The following is a 7,834-nucleotide window of genomic DNA, read 5'->3' as shown; positions in this document are numbered from 1 at the left end:
TAAATGATCACAAATTTTTGGTAAGGAAAGACACCCAGGTCAAGATCTGCCCTTGGTCTAACGATTTACGGAAATCAGGTCTCGGAATGGAATCAGGTCCCGGGCTGTGAAGTGCTCCTAGCTTATTTTGTCCCGATTGAAGATCCGTAAAGTCAGATCGAGACATAATGACATAAAACATATAAATCCATGATAGAGGGGCTCTCACATGGATTTAACACACTAAATTCACCAATCAGGGTATTTTTCAATTTTTCGGATCTAATCATCTCACCAGGTACATCTCTTTATCATTTTGGTTTTTTCAGAAAATTTGAGGATGCTTACTTTACCAATGAAATTCTACGGATCAATATATTAGGTTATTGTTGGTTAAAGTGTAGCAAAATGAGGGTGTCTACAGGGCCCCTTAGGAACACTTACGTCACGTTGTGTCCTAAGTTTTAGGGAGTCATAGAGTTAGGAGTCCAGCCTCATCAGGGCCGTTTGCTATGGATAGCAACCGTGCCATAGATCTAGTTACACTAGTCACCCAATTTTTTCCTAGGACAAACCTAGTTACCTAGGATGTAGGTTAACCTGCATTAGTCTAAGGGACAACTTGCACTTAGATAGGATCATATAGTATCTTAGATGAAGTCCTAGGATAATAAAATCTTCAACTTGAACTAAATAATTTCTCTTAAACTGTTAAAACAGTCTAGATCGGTGTTCTAGATGAGTTAGGCTTAAGTAGCTTAGTTCAGGTGCACCGAACTACAATCGACTCAGATTCCAGTGAGGCTGGGATACGAGGCAACTTGGATACTTGAGTGGCATACCAAACCCGAGTCGGCTCCACACATAAGTGATGGAATTTTGTACATTAATCCTTAAATTAAAAGTAATTAAATCACTTAGGACTTTCCATGAAATTAGAATTTTAGGAGAACTTTCACTTAGATTGAATTCAAACAAATTAAGAAAATCAAGATACACATTTAGAAATTACACTGAAATTAGATCTTATGATGCATGTCATGTAGTTCGCACATTAATATAAAGTTAAATGAGCCATTTAAAAGAAATTCAAAAGAGTTAACTTTTGGAATTGAAGACCGATTATCGGGCAGGAACGGTGCATGTGGTGGTAACTCCCCATACCTTCCATTCTCGTAACCAGGTAACGAGTCTAGATTTTTGGTCAATTATGGGTCCTAGATCCCTCATCTAGGTGGCGACTCTGTCACTCTCTTTTGCATGGAATTCGGATTGCCTTAGTGATCTCAAGTTCACGGAAAAGATGAATTAAATCACACCTTGCTAGGCTCGGAGGCTTACCCCTGCCCTTATGGGTACTGGATTGCACGTTTGTTTGCACCCTATGGCTTGGTTGCTGCCTGCTTGGTTGTGTAATTAAAATCAATAATAAAAAGCACACGCCATTCGCGTGAGTACGAGAGACCAAGAGAGAGTGTAGCGCCTCGCGCGCTCGCGACCCTCTCGCGGGATCGGGTCCCACATAAATATAATCATTTGAAAGAGGAAAATGATAAACTCTATCTTGATATTGATAAGCTATGTGTTGAGAATAAGAGATTAAATAATGATTATGATAATCTTGTTCTCAAGCATTCATGTGGAAAGAACAAACTTGATGAAATCTTGGAAAGCAAGATTTCTTTTGAAAAGCGTGGTCTTGGTTACCAAGATTCCCTAAAGAAGGTTGTCTATAAAAACAATTTTGCTAAACCCAACGTTTCATATGCTAGCTACTGTCATGTTCATACATATGCTAGCTTTAGATCATTTACTGCTAGATGTCACTATTATAATTATCCATGTAGATTTAGAAGATCCTCTCACCATATTTGGGTGAAGAAGGACAAGTCTCGTGATACTAAAATTTAAGGACCCAACATGGTTTGGGTACCTAAAACTAAGACTTAAATTTTATTTTATAGGCATGCTTGAGCTCAAGGTCCACAACGGACAAATGGTACTTGGATAGTGGATGCTCAAGGCACATGACGGGAGACCCTACCAAATTCTCTAGTATTGTCATGGGAGACAAATGAAGGATCACATTTGGAGACAATGGCAAAGGAAAAATCATTGGTGAATGTACTATTAAATTTAAAGGCCTTAGTATTAAAAATGTATTTCTTATTGAAGGTCTTTATTTAAACTTGCTTAGTATTAGTCAACTACGCGATGTTGATTATGAAGTTTTATTTAAAAATAACAAGTGCATAGTTAAGAAAGAAAATGAGAACAAGGTCAAGTTTATAGTGGCTAGATATGGAAATCTATACTCATTGGTCCTAGAAGAGCTTGATGACCAAGAAGTGAAATGTCTTTCCACCTTAGAAGACAATTCATGGATTTGGCACAAAAGGCTAGGTCATGCCAATATGGACCTCATGTCTTCGCTTGCTTCTAAGGTGATAGTTAAAGGTCTACCTAAGTTGAAATATGAAAATAATCTTGTGTGTAGAAGTTGTCAACTAGGTAAACAACATAAAGACTCCTTTAAATCCAAGAATAACATCTTTACTTCTAGGCCATTACAATTATTGCATATGGATTTGTTTGGACCTATGAAGACTTCTAGTCTTAATGGTAGAAGATACATTTTTGTCATTGTGGATGATTATTCTAGATATACATGGGTTTCTTTTCTTGCATCGAAAGATGAAACTTTTAAAAAATTATGTGTTCTATGTAATAAATTACAAGTAGAAAAAGGATGTAAGATATCTAAGATTAGAAGTGATCATGGAACCGAATTTGAAAACATACACTTTAACACATATTGTAAAGAACATGGAATTGACCACAACTTCTCCACACCTAGAATCCCACAACAAAATGGTGTAGTGGAAAGAAAGAATAGGGTTCTTCAAGAAATTGATAGGTCTATGCTTCATGATAAAATCTATCTAGAAACTTTTGGGCCGAATTCGTTAATACGGCGTGCTATGTAATTAATAGAGTTATGATTAAGACCCACACACATAAGACACCTTATGAACTTTAGAATCATAGAAAAGCTAACATTAAATACTTTAAGGTGCTTGGATGTAAATACTATATTTTGAATATCAAAGAAAACCTTCACAAATTTGATGTTAAATCCGATGAAGGTATATTTCTTGGATACTCAATAAGAAGTAAATCATATAGGGTATTCAATAGGAGAATACTTTGTGTTGAAAAAGTCATTCATGTAAAATTTGATGAACTTAGTGAAGAAACTAAAAATATACATGAAGATGACGATTATGAAGTAAACCCCCAAAACACAAACCAAAATGAAAATGAAAATGAAGTGCAAGTTGAAAACATTAGTGAGACTCTAGAAACATTAGAGTTAGATGGTCTTCCTAAAGAGATTGAAGATCAAGGAAAAGGAAAGATGATATTATCCCATCACCCAAGTACCCAAATCATTGGTGATACCTCTCAAGGAGTTAAGACTAGGTTCCACTATAGGAATGTTTGTGAATTTCTGCCTTTTTGTCAAACATAGAGCCTAAAAACATAGATGACGCCAAAAAAGATGAATTTTGGATTATTGCCATGCAAGAGGAACTCAATCAATTTGAAAGAAACAAAGTGTGGAAGTTAGTTCTTAGGCCTAGAGACTACCCGATGATTGGCACTAGGTGGGTCTATAGAAACAAATTAGATGAACAAGGGGAGATACAAAGAAATAAAGCTAGATTAGTAGCCTAAGGTTACAACTAAGAAGAAGGTATTGATTATGATGAGAGATTTGCACCCGTTGTCCGATTAGAGGCCATTAGGATGCTTCTTGCATTTGCTTGTCATAGAGATTTCAAATTATATCAAATGGATGTCAAGAGTGCATTCCTAAATGGGTTTATCATGGAAGAATAGAGATTTCAAATTATATCAAATGGATGTCAAGAGTGCATTCCTAAATGGGTTTATCATGGAAGAATAAAGATTTTAAATTATATCAAATGGATGTCAAGAGTGCATTCCTAAATGGGTTTATCATGGAAGAAGTTTATGTTGAACAACCACCCAGTTTTGAAGATTTTTAATACCCTAACCATGTCTATAAGTTGGACAAAGCCTTATATGGACTAAAGCAAGCTCCAAGAGCATGGTATGATAGGCTTAGTTACTTTCTTTTGGATAAAGGTTTTGACATGTGCAAAGTTGACAAAACCATTTTCATCAAGAGACAAGGAGATGACATACTCATTGTGCAAATATATGTTGATGATACTATCTTTGGATCAACAAATGAAAGTATGTGTAAGGAGTTTGCCCAATGTATGCAAAATGAATTTGAGATGAGTATGATGGGAGAACTCAAATATTTTCTAGGTCTACAAATTCACCAATTAAAGAATGGCATATTCATAAATCAAGAGAAATACACCAAGGAATTGCTTAAGAGGTTTGAGATGGATAGCTCTCTAATAAAGCCTACACCCATGAGCACATCCACAAAACTAAGCAAGGATGATCTTGGCCCATCTATTGATCAAAAGAAATATAGGAAAATGATAGGAAGCCTACTTTATCTTACTAATAGCTGACCCAACATTATGTTTAGTGTTTGCTTGTGTGCTAGGTTTCAGTCTGACTCTAGGAATCCCATTTGCATGCTGTTAAAAGAATATTCAAATATCTTAAAGGAACTCCTAGTCTAGGTTTATGGTTTGAAAACTCTAAAGAATTTAACCTAGTAGGGTATTCAAACGCTGACTTTGCCGGATGTAGAGTTGATAGGAAGAGTGCTAACTGCACTTGTCAGTTTTTAGGTAGATCCCTTGTATCTTGGTTTAGTAAGAAACAAAACTCAGTTGCCCTGTCGACTACTGAAGCTGAATATACAGCAGCCGGGGCTTGTTGCGCACAAATCCTTTGGATGAGGAGCACCTTAGAGGACTATGGTCTCAAATTTGTCTGTGTTCCAATTCAATGTGATAACGCAAGTTCGATTAATCTAACTAAGAACTCAATCCAATACTCTAGGACTAAACACAGAGATTAGACATCATTTTCTTAGAGACCATTAGCAAAAAGGAGATATATCTATTGAATACATCAATACAAATGACTAACTTGCCGATATATTCACTAAACCACTAAGTGAAGAAAGATTTTGTGATATTAGAAGTGGTTTGAACATTTTGTGATATGTTTAAATGTATCATTAAATATATAACATATGTGTTACCATTTCAAAAAAAAAGAAGTGGTTTGAACATGTGGACACTTAATCAAGTAGGAGAATTTAAATGAACCATTGCATGTCTATATCTGTATTATGTACTTCATTGTGTGTGCTATTGGATGCATGACTATATGTCTAAACCTTAACTTAAAAATCACCCAACTGGTACTCATGCCCCTCTTTTGGAACGATACTATCAGTTCTAATTAAAACATCTAAAAGTTTGACCAAAGCATACATCTAGTTCATGAACAAGCCTATTTGAGTGCTATCTTAATATACATATAAGCAAAAAAGTAGTTAAGTAGGGGGAGTTAATCTTGACTACTCAAAACAAAAAAAAAGGTGGGGGGATTTCGCATTTCATATGTACTATCTATCCCCATTCTTTTTTATGTGATGAAAGGGGGAGAAATATGGTAAATTGATTATGTTTTCTCTTGCATTTGCTCATTCCATTGATAATTTCTCATAAACCATGCATATGACTCCTCTAAGTCACTATACATAGCACTACCTAGGCTTATCTTGTGCTAAATGTTATATTCATAGAACTCATATATAATTCACCTTTAATCAAAGATTATGATAAGCATATAATGAGGAGGAGGCATAATTTACATATTTATTTTAGTTAGGGGGAGCTTCCACCCCATAATCAATTTAGGTTTGTCATTATCAAAAGGGGGATAATGTAAGCCGAAGGGTACAATCCACCAATATGCTGATGATCAACAAACCCAAATTGATGGTAGTTTGCTAATGACTTCTCTAGTGTTGTGATGTAGACAGGATATATCAAAGTCAACACATGAAGCAAGAAGAAGAATGGCACAACTTGGAGAAAGTCAAGCCTTGGTGGTCTTCCTACAAGTCTTAAAGTTCGTTGAAGAATGAAGGAAACCACAAGCGCAAAAGCAAAATAGAAGACTATTACAAGTCAAGGAACAACTCATGCGATAACACAAGAAGATTAGAAATCAAGAAGACTCAAGGTTCCTTATTTCTTAGAATGTATTAGAGTCCTCTTGACATTAAGTAATTGCATGAATTCATGTTTTTAAAACCTTTTCAAAACCATTTTAACAAACTCAAAAAGGCATTTGAAAACATAAGTCAAAAGCCCAAAGACCTTGGCCCAAATCTCTAAGGATTAAATACTTAAAACCAAGTTTTCAAAATACGGCCGGTCGAACAGGATCTCCCTGGCTACCGCAGGATGGTTGCTGGAAGCCCAGCATCTACCTAACAAAAGCGGGCCAGTAGACCGAGGCTACCCAGATCGATCGCGAATAGGCTTCTGGAAATCCAGAAGTCATCCAGAAAGGTCTTGGCGGTCAACCGCCCTAGGCTCGGTGGACCGCGGATAGGTTTTGAACAAAAAATTAAAAAGTCCAGAAGGCCCCCGACGGGCGACTGCGACGGTTTAAATTTCAAAATAAAAAATAAGTGCCGAATAAGGGCGGGCCACCGCGACACCCCGGTCGACCGCCCCCGACTGGCAAAATAGTCGTTGGGGCTTGCGTGACTTGTTCTTTCTTGGCCCGTTTATTATGGTTTTGCTCCTAAACGGTAATATCTTTGCCAAGGCTATAAATATTCTATCTTAGATCTTTAAAACAACCTTTTGAAAGATCATTTATGAAACCCTAGAGCTTTTAATCTTCAAATCAAAATGATTCTTCTTCTGCCTCTTGTACATTCAATTTGTGCATTTATTTCTTATCAAGAGGCACTCCATATAGCATTGATTTGTAATCATTAGGAGTGATTGTGAACATTGAGAGTTATGTATTTGCCTTTAAAAGGCTTGAGAGTGTTTTTCTTCCTTTTTATTTCTTGTATCTGTGAAGAGGGGTTATACCTTCCAAGACGGTGTGCGAAGAGGGTTAACGTCATTGGAGGCGGATTGTGCAAAGAGGGTTTGTTCCCTTTGGATGTGGCAATCATTTTAAAGCTCGGAGATTCAGCGTGTGGAATCGCACAATAGTGGAGGAAAGACCAAGTACATGGGTAGTAGAGTAGGTCCTTTGGTGACCAAACCACTATACATCATTGTGTAGTCTCCTCACTCCTCTCTCTCTCTCTCTCTTTGTGGTGTTTGGTAATCTCTTTCCTTTACTAGCAATATTATTTGAACAAAGGTTAGAATAACCTAGGTTAATTTCATACTTCCTTGTAATTTAAGAAAAATTTTAAATTACACAATTCACACCCCCCTCTTGTGTTGCCCTTTGGAATTTCAAGAATCTAGGTCAAAATCTCCAATTCTTCGAATTTGGATTTCTCAACAATTGATCTTGGGTTCATTGGGATCGTAGAACAATATCCATCCCAAGAAATTCAAGAACAACGTAGGGATTATTATATCTAAGCCATATTAGACACAAATCTCTTTTTTACTTATCTAATCCTTGTTTTAGGGTTCTTAAACTCCCAAATCTTTCACAAAACATAGATCTTACCTTCATTTGTGTTCAGAATGTCCAAGGCGTGATCTTCTCCTTCTTCTCGCTCATTAATCTCTTCTCTTGGGGCTGAACAAAGCAATTAGCAAGGTTCGCTTCAGCTACATAATGACGTATTTATAGGCTTTCATAAGAAGCCCTAATTAAAACCAAATTCCAAAGACAAAAT

This window comes from Tasmannia lanceolata, unplaced genomic scaffold (assembly GCF_043159265.1).
Source record: "Tasmannia lanceolata isolate RefF3 unplaced genomic scaffold, GAP_Taslan_0.1 ptg000021l, whole genome shotgun sequence".
NCBI classification, from domain to species: domain Eukaryota; kingdom Viridiplantae; phylum Streptophyta; class Magnoliopsida; order Canellales; family Winteraceae; genus Tasmannia; species Tasmannia lanceolata.
The sequence above is the reverse complement of the archived record's forward strand: the minus strand, read 5'-3'. Positions refer to the sequence as shown.